This window comes from Callithrix jacchus, chromosome 12, assembly GCF_049354715.1.
Source record: "Callithrix jacchus isolate 240 chromosome 12, calJac240_pri, whole genome shotgun sequence".
Lineage (NCBI taxonomy): Eukaryota > Metazoa > Chordata > Mammalia > Primates > Cebidae > Callithrix > Callithrix jacchus.
In genome coordinates this window covers 88,963,515-88,980,905 of record NC_133513.1, presented here as the reverse complement: position 1 = coordinate 88,980,905, position 17,391 = coordinate 88,963,515, and the positions used below count along the sequence as shown (strand labels likewise).

General features: G+C 37.7%; 1 protein-coding gene across 20 annotated transcripts in view; it reads right to left on the bottom strand.

Annotated features, from left to right (window-relative positions):
- Positions 1-17,391, bottom strand: part of ZNF518A (zinc finger protein 518A) — a 118,704-nt gene that overhangs the window by 73,111 nt on the left and 28,202 nt on the right. For 10 of the 20 annotated variants that reach the window (XR_013525024.1, XM_078346147.1, XM_078346151.1 and 7 more), the window contains exons 1-2: positions 4,420-4,485; positions 1,911-1,995 (exon numbers count right to left, since the gene is read on the bottom strand). The gene's annotated coding sequence lies outside the window, so the exon portion shown is untranslated. Of the gene's footprint in view, positions 1-1,910; positions 1,996-3,785; positions 4,486-4,694; positions 4,821-17,391 lie in introns of those variants that run through there. The other 10 variants (XM_035268604.3, XM_078346152.1, XM_078346146.1 and 7 more) reach the window with 4 other exon arrangements.

The window sequence follows — 17,391 nt, the reverse complement described above, 5'->3', positions numbered from 1 at the left end:
CAGTCTCTTACTTACTTCAATGCAACTAAAGCTTTCATTCTTCATTACTCTTCCTGAGTAGTTTGGATCAAATAGTAGAGACTGAATATTCCTTAACCAAAATGCTTGGAAGTAGGCCGGGCACAGTGGCTCACGCCTGTAATCCCAGCACTTTGGGAGGCTGAGGCAGGCAGATCACTTGAGGTCAGGAGTTCGAGACCAGCCTGGCCAATATGGTGAAGCCTCTTCTCTACTAAAAGTACAAAAATAAATTAGCCAGGCATGGTGGCATGTGCCTGCAGTCCCAGCTACTCAGGAGACTGAGACAGAAGAATTGCTTGCACCCAAGAGACAGAGGTTGCAGTGAGCAGAGAAGATCGTGCCATTGCACTCCAGCCTGGGTAGGACATCTCGAAAAAAAAAAAAAAGCTTGGAACTAGAAGGGTTTCAGATTTCAGGTTTTTGTGGATTTTGGAATACTTGCATTATACTTACTGGCTGAATATCCGAAATCCAAAATGTTCCAATGATCATTTCCTTTGAGCATCATGTCAGCACTCAAAAAGTTTCAGATTTTGGAGTATTTTGGATTTCAGGTTTTCAGATTTGGGATACTCAAACTTTAGGAAAATTCTTTGCATTCAGCATTACTTCATCTCTTCAGGAATAACACAGTACCCATGTGACTCTCATGGTATACAGGACAGAGTTACTTAATGACATAAATGCTAATGTGGTACCTAACTTAGTTCTATTGCTGTCTACTCTCTGCACATTATTTTCTGACAAAATTAAAATTCATGCCTTTGTAAAAAATGGCCCTGCAGAAAGCCACTTGCTGGTGAAGTTTAGAGAAGAACATGGTTATGATAACTAAAGCAATAATGTAAGGTGATATAGTCTACTTCGGCTATTTTAGCAGTTACATACACAATCTTATTCCCAATTTAGGGTTATAATTATGTGTATACTTACTGCATTTAAAGGAATTTTATGATACTGTAGTAGCCAAGAATCTTAGAATTTCAAAGATTCCAGGACCTATCCAACACACAGTAAAGAGATATCTGTGTTTCCAGGGTAGAAAAAACATGTTTTTTACACGGGTACAATATTTTCCACTACATTTCCAAAGCTTTCCATATAATACCATAGATTTTTTGGCATATTTTTCCTTCTTTTTTGTCTACACCAAGCTATTCACATGATTGTCTTCGAGAAACCAATCATAACACTATAGTGATTCCCAAGTGCCTTTCCTGATTCATAATGAAGATGCAATTAGTCATAATGTAAACATGTATCAGATAATTTTTCTTTAGGTACACTGCTTTGCACTTAGACCAAAACAACACTCTTCTGGCCATTCACACAGCTTTGAGACATCTATCTACCATCTTTATCACCAATGTTCATTACCCAGAAGCCTTTGATGCCACCTTTCTATTTAGAAGGATGATATAGTTAAAGTCATCTTTGGATCTCTAATAAAATGTTAAGTAATAAACTATGAAACCAAAAATTACTTTTTTTGCTTAGATTAAAATGAAAACCCATGTTTAAGTATTTTATTTTGGCCAAAAAAAAAACTATAACTTATGAAAATTCATGTATATGTAAACTACAGACTGAGTGTCTCTTGTTTGAAATTCTTCGGACCAGGAATGTTTCATAGTCCTCTCTTTTTTTTTAGGATTTTAGAATATTTGCATTATACCAGTTGAGCATCTCAAATCCAAAAATTCAAAATCCAGAATGTTCCAAAGAGCATTTCCTTTGAGCTTCATGTCAGAACTCAAAAAATTTTGCATTTTGGATTTTCTGATTTGGAATACTTAACCTGTATTTTACTTTATTTAGTCCAATATTAAAATGTATTAACTTCCTACTTAAATAGACTACATACTCCAGTATTTCAATCTTTACCATACCTCTTTCTTCAGGAACCAAAGGCACACAATTTAACACTTCCACAATGTCACAATCAGGAACAGTGATCAAAAGAAGAGATGGTATCTGGAAATGAAGACCAAAATTTTAAAGCTTTGATTGTAAAATCTGTTTAATTACACTAAACATGTAATGTAGGTATATAAAAAAATATTAAAAAAAAAAAACTAAGAAAACCTCTCTACACTTAAGCATATATTATTGATGCCCAGTGATAACATGTCATAAATTTGCAAAACTCACATCCTAAAGCTGAGAATCAATCTAACTCAATATCTTCATTTATTACAAGAAAAAGAAAATGAGATTTGCCCAACGTCACAAAACTGGAACTAGTATCTGGATCTGATTCCAACTCAGTTATCCTACCACCACAATACTAACCTTTAATGCTCATTTCTGGTTATCTAACATCCTATGAAAATTACTCACCATGAGAAGCCAATACCCATATAGAACTGAAATACAGCCTACACACCTGGGACCAGATAATAAATAAAAATTTAAACACTAGGTCAAAACCCTTTTCTTCTGCTCATAGCGCTATGCAACAAAACCTTCAGTAGCATACCTGAAGGAATATGGGCAAGATTCAAGTCTCCTACCATTTAAAAAAAAAAAGTTGTATTAAGTGCTATAAAGTATGCAGTTACAAAATGTTTCAATAAGAACAATTCTAAAAAACTACAAACAGAAAGGTAAACAATAAAAATACACTTAAAGGGCATTTAAGGTATATCTCAAAGTTATAGATTTAGGCTAAAGTATATTCCCTCTGTAATGTTTCAAGATATATAAACTTCTGGGATTACAGCATACTATTACCAGGGAGAAAACAACAGAATCTGAAGCGTGACCATGGCAAAAATTGAAGCATTTAAAAGTTCATACACTATCAATGCATATACTGGGTGTTCATTGTGGTGGCTGTCCCTTGTCCTTCCATAAAACCAGATATAAATAATTTTAATTGGTAATAATACTTACTTTCCCTGCAACAAGAAGGAAACATTCGGTTGTGTAATAAAGATTCTCCTCCCCCATTTTCTATATCTGGGGATGATCTAATTTATAGTTTTTATAGCAAAAATCAACATTGTCCACTATGCTTACCTTCCCCAGGAAATCCCAACACCCTCAAAGTGTTAACAGAGCGCAATGTCTCTAAAAATTTCAGAAAAGATAATTTTGCTGAAAGATAGTGAATGCATTATAAATTTTCAGTTAAACTCTGAAAATGTTAGGAAATTTCACTGAATCAATTTAAATGTTTTATATCTATTAAACCTGAGGATACCAACCTTAGCATACACTTAAATCAGACCCTTTGCTGCAGAAAAAGCAATTTAAAAAGCACCAGCAACTAGATCTAATATACGCTTTCCAATTAATAGAATTCCTATCCTGGCGGTTTGGTGTCTTCATGTTTTATCACCGTGACAATGACAACTGTACAAACTTCAACATTCTTATGAATTCCTTGAACACTGACTTTTTTTTAGTGTTTTTTTTAGACGTTTGACAACATACTCAACAATGTTTGCACTAAAGCAGCTCACATACACTACTTGCTCTCAAATTTAAACCTAAAAGGAAAACTGAGTCTTAACTGTTGTATCCTGAACTTTAAAGCTACATCTGTTTGATCGGTCCACTTAAGAATTAAAACATTTTTCTTTATATACATTCACTCTATATGCTTTTCAATTACCACAGCCACCTAGGAAGAGACTCTACTTGACAAAGAGGACACCATGTAAAGAAAAGAGTCAAAATGGACCCTACATGTGAGAAAGCCAGTTACAAAGAAACCCATCTGCCACTGGGTGTGGTTGGGGTCTGCGGGGAAAGAGCACCTTTGGCCAACTCTGGAGAAGAGCGAGCGCGTCAGGGAGCTGGGCATCTCTGCAAGAAATGGCCCCCAATGACCATAGGCTGGGCCCGCAATAGGGTCGCCGTCGAGTAGGGCCTGCGAACCTATAGCTCGAGGGGTGCGGTCTGCGGGGTGCCCTTGCTGTCTCCACCAACCACGAAACCCGCCGACTGAGTGCTTCGAGCGCCGCGCGCCCAGCTTCGCCCCAAACACCGCGCCCGATCCGCCCCTTCCTCCGGGGTTCCGCTGCCCCGCGGGGAGCGCGGAGGCACACCGTCTCGCACTCCCGCCCAGCTCCTAGAATGTAGGCGAGTGTAAAGTTCGAAAAACCGGACGTAAAGCAAGCCCAGGTTAAGAAAGTACGCGTCGGCTCTAGCAGGCTGCAAAAGCGCTGGGCTAGAAAATCCCCGACTTCTCTAGGAAAACTTTGCGGCAAGTTAGGCGGAAGCGCTGAATGGCCGGGACTATTTAACTGGCGCTTCCTCTCACATGAGGCGGATTCCTGGACCTGTCTGGGGAACCCTGACGCCCCAAAAACTCGTCCTTTGCCTGCTGGCTGGCCCGCTAGAAGTCCCGGCATCCTAAAAGGTCTGGGCAGTCCCGCTCACGGGGAGTACCTGTCGCAGTCCCCATTGCCTGCGAGTCCCTGATGGCGGCCATTACACTTCCATCCGGGTATTGCCGAAAAGCTGATCGCAGTGCTACCGGGAGCGCACGCTACGGCGGAGGGATCTGCGCTGCACCTGAGACAAGCGGAAGAGAACGGAGGCCGGCAAGGTTCGCGCGCGGCCTGACGAGACTAGGCCATGGAGCTGGGTTCGCCGCTGACCTCTCCACCTAGCCTGCGGCCCCGGCGCGCGCCACTCCAGTGACCCACTGCTACTTTGCTCACCAGCAGCTGCTGATCCTACTGCCAGTGGAATGGCAGACAAACGTCCACTCTGTGCTCCCCAAAGTAGACACCAGGAGCAGGAACTGTATGCACTTGACAAGCCCTTGCTGACTGGTAATGGTCTCCACCCTGAGATTTTAACCAGTTCCGGTTTAGCAAATGGCGCCTCCCCACCCCTTGCTTCTGACTAGCGGGTTTCAGCAACTATTGCAGCCCATGTCAACAAAAGAAGCTGCCGCCAGTAGCTCTAGAAGACATATTGAATTCCAAACATGTACCTATTGAGTAATTTATCTTTAAACTGTCTTTACAATGAAGGAGGCCCTCATCCCCTTCAAAGGAATACTTCCCATATCTCACAACAACAGGGCTGAACAAAGGTCAGTTAATATGGTTGGTTTTACCCCAAAGGCCAGTATGACTCTTCTGTCCTTTAGAAATCCAACCTATTAATTGATACCTCCCTTTCTACATAAATTTCCTTCCTTTTAAAAAGGGGGAACGGGGATGAGTGGCAGCCAATATTCAATCAACAACAAAAAACCTTGGCACGGAAGGATACACAATAAATTAAAAGTGAAACTATGATCAGATTTTTCACTTCTTTTTTTTCCTAATATTCCACATTTTCTTAAGTAGCTTCTATGGCGTTTACAATCTAATCTTTTTAAAAATTTTTAAATATATATATGATATATATTTTTCATTTTCTTAGAGTGGGCTTTTGAAAATGTCAACCCATAGCCAAATGTAAGATTGATGAGTGGAAACTCACAGTCATACTTATTGTGTAAAGCACACAAGGAGAAATCTTCTGTAAATACCAAAGGGGATGCCATTATGGAATGAGGAACAAGTTTACAAAGTTGATTTTATTCCACATTGTGCATCACCCATCTCTCTGCAGGACCTCATTAACATGGAGGCCAAACATGCACACACATTACAGCAGAAAGAGAGAGAACAGGATTTTATTTTATTTTGAGACAGAATTTCGCTCTTGTTGCCCAGGCTGGAGTGCAATGGCACGATCTCGGCTCACCACAACCTCTGCCTCCAGTGTTAAAGCAATCCTCCTGCCTCAGCCTACTGAGTAGCTGGGACTACAGGCATGAGCCACCAAATCCAGCTAAATTTTGTATTTTTAATAGAGACAGGGTTTCACCATGTTGACCAGGATGTTTTCAATCTCTTGACCTCGTGATCCACCCACCTCGGCCTCCCAAAGTGCTGGAATTACAGGCAAGAAAGAGCCACTGTGCCCAGCCAGGATTTTTTTTTTAAATACTAAAAAATGATATAAGTTGGGAACATGGGCGGAGTTGTTTGTTCTGTGTTTTGATGTCGTTTTTGTTTTTCAGATTAAGATATGTCATCACTCCCTCCTCTGCACTATTCACATTATAACTTTATTTTTACTTCTACATATGTGTTCACCTACAAAATCTTGCAAACCTGCATTTATGTTATAGAGGAATTGGAGAAAGTTAAAGCAAATTAAAATGTTAGTCTTACCTTACCTCTTCCCCTTTCTCTTCCACCATTCATATCACCTCTTCCACCATTCACATCACCTTTTTTTCTTGCTAATCTCTATGTTCAAAACCTGAAAGGTTTCTCTTGATCTCCTTACAGGTTAGCAAGAGGAAAAAGGAGGGGTGGGGGTGGTGAGGGAGAAGAGGAGAGAGGAGACTGAATTATGAAGGAAGGGAAGAAGATTAAAAGGGAGAAAAAGTTACAAAGGGAGAAGGCTGAATCAAAGCTTAGGAAAGGAATTTGGAATACTTTTTTACTTGAGAAGGATAGTTAGTGGTGATAGGGCATTTAGATTAATGCTTTAAATAGTTGATCCCTCTGAAGACCTTACTACTGCTTACTACCTGACAGCATTTAACCTCTGAGCTTCTCAGAGCTGTGGAACATGTAACTAACCCATTACATGTTGTTTGATAAATTGAAGAGAGAATTCAACACCATTGCACCAAGACTGTAATGGAAATGATAAAAGTGATGGTGGTGGTGATTGTAATGAAGTTTCCATCTTGATTACAAACTTCTTTCTGCTTTGCAATACACAAGCGATGCCAGGTGCAGTGGCTTGTGCCTATAATCTCATCAATTCAGGGGGCTGAGATGGAAGAATAAAAAAATAAACGTACGATTCATGGACACTGTGTCATAAAGCAGTTCACTTTAAGACAGTGAAATTTTCTCCTAAAAATAATATATAAATGGAAATTACATTTCTCTCTAGGGATTCTCGCCTGTAAATCATACCAACAAGCTTATATTTGCTCTTACAAAAAATGTAAACATGCTTTTAAGACATAGATTGGTTGGTACATCATAAGCACTATGATCATAATTAGAAGATTAAATAACAGTAATTTGGATAGCAAGAGTCTCTTTAAAATGTCTCTTTTCTTTTTGCTGATCTCTGAACTCACACCCAGGTTCTCTACCCCTAACAATATAATCAAGTGCAACCAGAATTGGGAAAAAAAAAGAGATACAAAGAGCCTGGGTGATACAGCATAAAGGTTACACACCTTGGTCAAAGATATTATGGTTTAATTACTTGTGGCAATCTATCACTTAAGTGTTAATTGAGCTTTTAACTATTATCCTTCCCAATGTTCTTTTCAATTTTGTTATTTAATATTTATTCAGCAGACATTTTCTTGAATATCTATTATGTGCCATGAAACTGCTAACAATAAATAAGACATGATTCTTCGTGGAGGGCCATCAGTTCAATGAAATTTTCTTGAATATTTAAAAGATTTTATGATCCAACATAGCAATTCTAAAGATGAGATTTCAGACACTGTAACAGAGGATGAGAAAGATTTTTCTTTAGGTTGACATCCCTGCCAGTTTCCTCTCAATTCACACTTCTTAGATGACCAAGACATTTTTATTAAGTTTTAATGAAAGTATAGTCCCTCTTTCTTAGTTCTTTTCATGGATATTATATTCAACCATAAAGAACATTAAAATGAACTGTATAAACTATATTGGTTTTACCTAAGTATTTTAGGGTACCTCTCCCCACCCCTAATCACATCAAATTCTTCCTAAGAATCTCTGCATTCTGAGGGCAAGATAATAGATAGTACAGTTAATTCAAGTCCTTAGAAAAAGAAAAAGAATTAAGTGGAATACTTGTTAATTACATCTAAGAACAAACCTGGTACACATATAGGTTATATATCCTCCTTTATATTCTCTTTTATACACATAGAACATTTTATTATTTAAAGTTTTAAAAGAATAAACAAGTATAGAGTTTTTCTTTTTGTTTGTGGAGATTAATTTGGTTTTTTGTCTAAAGTGTTTTAAAAGATAAATCTGATTTGTGTGAGACCAGTGCCACATGGACTATGTTAACATCAATAAATTATACTTGAGAACTTTGCAAAAGTAGATTATTATGACTCATTACGTTGCTCTAAAATTTCCAAGTAACATCCACCTGCAAATTTCTCTAACTCTTCCCTTAAAAAAAAACCCCAGATTGTTTTCTTGTTTTAATCAGTGTATGCCTTAATAATACTATATATGTAATGTCACAGAAGTCATTACGTTGTATTAATGTTGGTGTCCATGTTTTGTCAATGTCTGTTGGAGAAGTGTGGGGTGTGGAGGACGGTAGGTCTTAGCAGTATGTCCTAGAATGTCTGATGGAGTGAGTGAGAAACAATCATGAAATGAATAAAAAAGATCCAATAACTCATTGGCTCATTTAGTTTTGCATGCCTTATTCCTGTTGGCATTAGGAAACTTTAGAATGGTGAGGCAACCCTGGAAAGTTAGTACAAAATAGGACTTAAAAATGTAATATTGCAATGATAAGAGCCTAATTTAAGAGGAAATAATTAAATGCAAGGAAGGAGGAAAAGCTCTGTACAAGAGCTTTACATATTATGTGGAATAGTATTAATTAGAGGCTGAAAACACAGAGGAGAGCATGTGGATGAACATAAAAGTATACAATTACACAGCTAGGATTGATATGAAAATAGATTTCAGAACATCTCAGCCAGATGGAGGAGACAGATGATGCTGTCACAGTGTAAATTGCAAGAGTGGCCCAGAGTTCAATAAACATTTTGGAATGCCAACCAAGTACCAAAGGATCCATGATCTGTCCCCATTCTCACACACAAGATTGAGTATCAATATTGAGCAAAGGGATCATACAACCTGGTTCATCTGGGAAAGTCCTGCTATATAATTATTTTCCCTAGCTTTCTCTCTCTTTCATAATCAAAAGCTTTCTGTTTGGATGATAATTGTATGGTCACTACAATGATGAAGGAAAACTGCTGAAAAATCTCATCTACTGAGAGTAAATAATCTTAGAGATGTTTGATCTCCCTTGCTTGCTTACTGTTCAGAGAAACTAAACAATTCTTTAATAAAAAAAAGGAAAAGCAGGAACAAGCTAATCAGCAAATTGGAATTACACATTGCTTGTGATGAGATATTGGAATGGGTGGATTTGCAACAGTAATTAGCAGTTGTTTTGTGATAGCTGGTCTCTCAGCTCTAGGATTCTTTTATTCCTGTCTTTTTAAGCTCATACACTAGCTAGGGCCTGGTTTTCAACCTGACCTAAATGCACATTATCCAAAAGGAGAACACCAGTTCCCAAGACACGTGAAGAAAGATATAAAACCAAACACACACTTAAGGAAATTAGAGAATATATTAGCATATAAAGCAAGAACAAGAAATCACTGCAAAAATATGGACATATATAAGTATCTATATATATATGGATATATATAGATATTTACATCTATATATATCATATATGAAACTGTATATATATAGCAGTTGAAATAACACAATTGCTGGTTAAATAACAAGATGGCTACAATTAAAGAACAACTTAGTGAGTTGTAAGAACAGATTGAAGAACTTTCTTATAATAATTCAGGAAAGCATAAAAAGATATTAAAAGAAAGTCAATGAAAAGACTAGCAATGTGGAGTCAGTAGTAGAAGTGCCAATATCTGAAAATGGGAAGGCCCACATGAGAGAAGAAGAGAAAATACTTGAATAAAAGTTTTCTTTAAGTGGTTCATGGGGTGTCCAGCAAGAGACATAATGAAAAAAAAAACCCCTGATACATTATAAAGAAATTGAAGAATATCAAAGTGGAACTTCTAAAAGTTTCCAGAGATAAAAAGACCACTTATACAGACCAAGAATCAGATTGAAATCATGTAGCTGTCATAGCACCAGGCATTGTATCTTCCCTCAGCTGTATCTTAAGCAGGAAGAAGTGAAAAAAGCAAAAAAAGGTATTTCTTCTCATACTCTTTCAAATTTTACCGGAGAGAAAAACCTTGTTTAATGAAATTCTTATATTTCATTTGCCAAAATGGAATCACATACTCATCTCTAGAACAAATTGATGGCAAAGAAAAACAGGATTGTTGTAATTGACTCAAGTCAATCATGACTTATACCCTGGGACAGGGCAAATTGACAACTGAGCAAAATAGTAGTTCTCATTAGCCTGCAGGAAGGATGGATAACTTTTGGTTGGCATATAAAAATGTTTGACATCTGTCAATGTCACAAAAAATGGGAGAAAACCAGACATTATGGAAAAACAAGAGTGCCTATAGTCTTAACAATTCACAAGAATTACAGAGGTCAGAGGAATATACTAAACTACACAATGAGCAAAATCAACTGTGAACTTTGTGAAACTGTATATGACAGATGACCTGTTTTCTCAACCAAACAAAAAGTTCAAAAGAGATGAAAGAGAAAACCTATAGATTAGGAGACTTAAATTATGTATCAATCAATCATTATGCGTGGAAGTTTCTTGGATTTTGATTCACGAAAACAGACAAAAACACATTTATGACATGTATGAGACAACTGGAAATTTGAAAACAGAATATTTGATTATATTGTTTTGTTAATTTTAGATGTAATTTATGTGTTATTATGTCTTTAAAGTTTATCATTTAGAGATACATGCTGAAATATTTACAGAAGAAGTGTAAGACCACATTTCATATATGTCCACAAGTCATAGGTCTTCACTTTAACTGATCCTGTCATCAAGACGACAAATGTTCTTTAAAGACAAGAAAGCAGGGATGTGGCAAAAGGTACTGACCTTTTGGACAAAATGCAGAGATTCAACAGATTTAAATGAAAAATGTCCCTATGTAGACAGAAATTACCTCACTCCCTTTTTCTTCTTCCAACTCCCCAACCTCCTCAGGCAGCTGAGTAACTGAAAAATAGAAACTATTGACTTCCCGCTACTAGCTCGAAGTCTGACAAACGAATTCAAAAAGTTGCTAAACAGGAAAGGGAGTAAGGACTGGACCTATACAATTATTGACACAGAAAGATTAATTTAAAAATTAATAATGAAAGACACTAATAAAACTCATGGGATACAGATAAAATTTCTTCCCCTCCAAAAAACAAAACAAAACAAAAAAGACTTAAGAAGAAAGTTTTTAGGAGAGGATTCTGGGAAGATGGCAACATAGGAAGCACCAGGAATCTGTCAACAAGTGGTACTGGCAGGGTATGTCTGATGTAACTACTTTGGAACTCTGGCATCTATAGAAGGCTTGCAGGGTAAATTGCCCTTTCTGTCAATTTCAGCTCATAGCTCTGCAATAGCTGCCATCCCCCACCCTGTCGCCTCCAGCCAGGCAGCTGTGCACTTGTTCCTATAGTCCCTTGCTTGCAGCTTGCTGGGACATGGTGGCAGTAAGGACCAAGTATTCATCCTCCAAATACTGGGGATCTGTGTTCTGACTGCTGATTGCCACTTCTGATCCTAGAAGTGCCCACACAGACGTGGTCAGCCATTGTTGCACCACCATTATCCCACCCCTCCTCCAAGGTGGCAAGTCCCTCCCACTCCAGCTGAAGCAACTTCCAGGAGACTTAAAGGGCCAGCACCTCTTTCCTTCCTTTCATTTTCCTTTTTGCCCTTTTGGGAGCCAAACATTAAATAGTAGGACATTCAAAGGAAACTGCATATCCAGGGTAAATAAGAACGTCACTATACATGCCCAGGGAAAGACACAGGCTTAGAAAACACCTGAGGAGACCCTAGGTTTAGATCTTAGGTTGATCCTTGGCTTGGCATGGGTACAGCCTACAACAACCAAAACCCAAACAACATAAAACAGCAAAACCCAGGGGAAGGGGGAGGACTCTGATTATCAGTTGCCACATTATTAGATTCCAGTGGCCAACTTTCAAGGAAGAAATCACAAAGCATACAAGAAATGGGAAACTATGGCACAATCACAGGGAAAAAATAAACAAAACAAAACAAAAATTGCTCTGCGAGAAATGCTAAAGAAAGTTCCGGCAGTTTGAAATAAAAGGACACTAGACAGTGAATCAAAGTCATATGAAAACATAAAGATATTAATAAATACATGGACAATTATTAAAACTAGTTCTATAATGACAATAACGGGTTTTCCTTGGTTTGTTCTCTAAGACGAGGGTCTCACTCTGGCCCAGGCTGAAGTGCAGTGGTGCAATCTCAGCTCATTGCAACCTCAACCTCAGGCTCAAGTGATCCTCCCACCTCAGCCTCCAGAATATCTGGGACTGCCAGGCACATGCCACCATGCCTGGCTAATTTTTTTTGTATTTTTTGTAGAGATGGAGTGTTGCCATTATTCCCAGGCTGGTCACAAACTCCTGGGCTCAAGCTAGCTACCTGCCATCCTCAGCCTCCTAAAGTCCTGGGATTACAGCTATAAGCCACTGCACCAGGCTAACAGTGACTTGTAACTCCACTTTTTGTTTTCTATGTGATTTAAGAGACTAATAAATTAAAAAACAATTATTGGTCTAAAAGCCAGTATTCTTATAACTTTGGTTTGAAAGTCCATATTTCATTTTCTACATAATTTAAAAGACTAATGAATTTTAAAAACCAGTTACTAGTTTATGTTTTTGGATGCACAATATATAAAGATGTAATTTTGTGACATCAGCAATAAAAAGAGGCGGGCATGGAGCTGTAAAGGAGCAGACTTCTTGCATGCTATTGGAAGTTAATCTGGTATAAATTCACATTAGAGTGTTATAACTTTAAGATGTTAAATATAATCCCCATGGTAACCACAAAAATAATTATAGAATACACACAAAAAGAAATGAGAAGGGAATTAAAACATTTCACTATAAAAAGTCAACTAAAGTTAAAAGAAAACTGTAAGGCAGGAAATGAGGGAAAGAAAGCTATGAGTCATATAAAAAACAAAGCAAAATGACCCAACAAAGTTCCTCCTTCTCAGTAATTACTTTAAATATAAACTCTCTAATTAAAAGACAGAAATTGGCAGAATAAATAAAAATATACTATCCAACTGAATGCTGTCCACCAGAGACTCACTTTAGATTCAAAGACACAAATAGGTTGAATGTGAAAAGATGGAAAAATACATTTTATGTAAATAGTGAAAATGGAATTACCATATGATCCAGCAAGTTCACTTCTGGGTATATTCCTTAGAGAATTAACAGCAGAATCATGAGGAGATATTTGTACACTGTATTCACAGCATCGTTATTCACCATAACTAATAGAAAACATAAAAAAATAAAAACCTAACATCCAGGTAAGAGGAGCTCCTCTTTTCAGAGAAGAGAAATGAGAAGAAATTATTAAACAAATACAACAAAATGCCCTAGAACTGGAGAATATCACTTTCTATACTGAATTTCATCACCAAAATGACCACACTAAGATGTATCAGTATAGATTTTAGAACATCAGGATATAAGGAGCCTAAAATCTTTCAGAGAGAAAAGAGAGGTCACATGCAAAAGATTATACATAAAAATAAAATCAGATTTCTCAACAATTACACAAATAACTAGACAACAATGGAGTAATACCTTTAAATTCTAAGGCAAATTAAACAATTAAACATAAGAGTAGAATCAAGACATTTTTAGGAAGGGAAATACTCTAAAACTTACTTCTCTTCCACTTTTTCCCAAAAAGGTAATGCTTCACTAAAATTAAGGCAGTAAACCAAGAAAGAATAAAACTCAGAAATCATATAATAGGAAGTATAAGTCAGGAGAAAGTGTAAGAGAATCTCAGAATAAAAGAAAAAGGAAGTACCAGGAACAAAGCAAAATTATCCACTGGCTTTCTGGGGAACTGTGTTAACCTCGTTTACTCTAGAACAGAAGCCTGTGATCCGTAATATGAAATCTTGTTCCACCCTGTGGGACTGGGGTAGGCTGAGAAAGACAAATTCAAAATAACTAAATGGGGAAGAGTGAGCAGAGAGCAAGAGTGAGAGGGAAGGGAAGGGAAGGGAGAAGGGAAGGGAGAGGGGAAAGGAGAGGGAAGGGAGAGGGGAAGGGAATGGAGAAGGGGAAGGGAAGGGAATGGAGAAAGGAAAGGAGAAGGGAAAGGAAGGGAATGGAGAAGGGGAAGGGAAGTGAGACAGGGAAGGGGAAGGGAAGGGAATGGAGAAAGGAAAGGAGAAGGAAGGAAAGGGAGGGAGAAGGAAAGGAAGGAAGGGAGGAATGGAGGGAGGGAGGAAGGGAGGAAGGAAAGAGAGGGAAGGAGGGGAGGGAAGGGAGGAGGGAAAGAGAAAGGAAGGAAGGAAGGGAAAGAAGGGAAGGGAGGAGGGAAGGAAGGGAAGGAAGGAGGTGGGGGGAACTTTCTACTTAAATTGACCTTGCAAATTCAACTTCAAACCCCATAAAGTAATCTAATGCTATTAAAGTAGCCAATAAAATCAAACTTTAGAACATAAGTTCACTGCAGAAGAAACTAAACTGCCTTACAAAAAGGTAAATGAAGGAAAGATGTTATTAAAAACAACAAGCAATGAATAAAGAAGCAGGCAGAAATGAAGCACAAGTAGAGTATATTTTAAAACAATGCATTAGAATTACAATTAGAAATCTTGGAAATAAAGAAATATAGCCCTTGAAATATTATAAGTTAACAGGTGGAATAAAGCCTACAGTGGTTATAATAAAGAGAATCAATGTGAAAATAGCCCTAAGGAATTTCTCTGAAATGCAGTAAGAAGAAACAAATACATTAAAACACATGAAAGAGCTTTTAATAGACATGGAGAATAGATTGAGGGTGAGTGTTTTCAACATACACCTGTTATAGGAGTGCATGCAAGCATGTTAATGGAAGAAAAACAGTATTGGAAGAGATAAAGGCTGAGCATATTTCTGAATTGAAGAAAACACTGTGTGAGTTTCCGCTGGGTGGGTAGCGGGGATGGCAGGGAGGTGGTGATGATTAATGGGTACAAAAAAAATTGTGAGAAAGAATGAACAAGACCTAGTATTTGATAGCACAACAGAAGGACTATGGTCAATAATAACTTAATTGCACATTTAAAAATAACTACAAGAGTGTAATAGGATTGGTGGTAACACAAAGGAAAATGCTTGAGGGGAGGGATATGTCAATTTCCATGATGTAATTATGAATTGCATGCTTGTATCAAAATATCTCATGTACCACTAAAATATATACATGTACTATGTACCCACAAAAATTAAAAATTAAAAAAAATTGTAACTACAAACATGAAAAGAATCCCCATTTGAAAATGTGCTATAAGCACTGGGTAGGATAAAAAAAAATACCTGGACATACCATAGTAAAATTACAAAAATTTTAAAAAGTAAAGCTAATTCTTTTTTAAATCACCAGCAAGAAAAGACAGATGAAATACAATAGAATTAAACTAAAACAGATTTTTGGCTGGGCACAGTGGCTCATGCCTGTAATCCCAGCACTTTGGGAGGCCAAGGTGGGTGGATCACAGAGTCAAGAGATTGAGACCATCCTGGCCACATGGTGAAACCCCATCTCTACTAAAAATACAAAAATTGGCTGGATGTGGTAGCACATGCCTGCAGTCCCAGCTACTCAGGAGGCTGAAGCAGGAGAATCACTTGAACCTGGGAGACGGAGGTTGCAGTGAGTGGAGATTGAGCCACCGCACTCCAGCCTGGCAACAGAGCAAGACTCCATCTCAAAACAACAATGACGACAAAAACAGATTTTTTCAATACATCATAGATACTATAAGACAACATCATAATTTTTTTAAGTGGTGAGATAAAATTTCTGTATATAAGATTTCATACCTAGCTGAACTATTATTATGAGGGCAAAATAAAGATATTTGCCATCATCTAAGGATTAAGTAAATTTACCTCCACATATTCTCTGCAAAGGAATATTAAATAATGAACTTCAGTCAGAAGGTAAGTAAATCAAGAGGAAAAGCATGAAATATAACAAAAATGTTGAGTTCTGAAACTGAAAAATATGTGAGAAAATTAATGGACTCTTCAAGAAAACATGTTTTAATCTTTGAGAAAAGTTGCAGCTAAAATGCTATGCAACAATTACAAGGTTTGGAGTTGGTCTTGATGCTCGATAGATAAAAGTCATGTGGTATTCACAAGAAAGATAGAAATATTGAGTCATCCCAAATCTAGTGCAGCAGCTTACGCTTGTAATCCCAGCAATTCGGGAAGCCGAGGTGGATGGATCTCTTGAGGTTAGGAGTTCAACCAGCCTGGCCCACATGGTGAAACCCTGTCTCTACTAAAAATACCAAAATTAGCCAGGCTTGATGGTGCACACCTGTAATCCCAGCTACTTGGAAGGCTGAGGCAGGAGAATCACTTGAACCCAAGAGATGGAGCCTAAATTGAGCCACTGCATTCCAGCCTGGGTGACAGATTGAGACTCTGACTAAAAAAAAAAAAAAAAAATGAGTAATTAGAAACATTGTTAGAAAAATGTATACGTAATTATGTACATCAAATATTAAGGGTTCCTATTAAAAGAACAGAAATACATTTTACAGCTTTTAAGCCAAGAGGGGAATCAAAAGACAATACATGGTTATTTTCAATCCAATCTAAGGAAAGAAAAAATAAATACACAGTGATAAAAGATGGTAAACAGAAAATGTAAGTGTAAATATTGTGGTAAGCAAAAGTTCAAGTATATCAATCATTTATTTTAACAGAGTAAGCTTACATATTGAGACAGATAGGTGATGCTCAGAATATATCCCAAAAACAAATTCCATCACTGTGTTGCTTACAAGAGAAAACAATGAAACTATAAAGTTTGAGAGTAAAAGTTAGATAAACCAAGAAAATACTAAACTATGGAAGATGGCGTTACCAAACCAAACCGGGCCAGTCTGCCCGCCCAACACAAAGCCAAACACAGAAACACGAGATTTTTGCAACGCGAAAGGGTTATTGTGACTGGACTGGCAAATAGACAGGAGAGGAAACACTCAAACCTGTTTCCTCAAGCTGGGGGTTGGGCCAGGTTTTTGTTTTGTTTTGGTTTGGTTTGGTTGTTGTTGTTTTTCAAACAGGGTCTCGCTCTGTTGCTCAAGCTGAAGTGTGGCTCTTGAGTAGCTGGGACTACAGAAGCATGCCACCATGCCTGGCTAATTTTTATATTTTTTTGTAGGGCTGGGTTTTGCCACATTCTCCAGTCTGATCTAGAACTCCAGAGTTCAAGTGATGCACCCACCACAGCTTGCCAAAGTGCTGAGATCAAAGGCATGAGTCACCAGTGCTCAGCCTGGGTCAGGTTTTTAAAGTATAGGGTAATGAGGGGTAATCCGACTGGATCTTGCAATGAGGT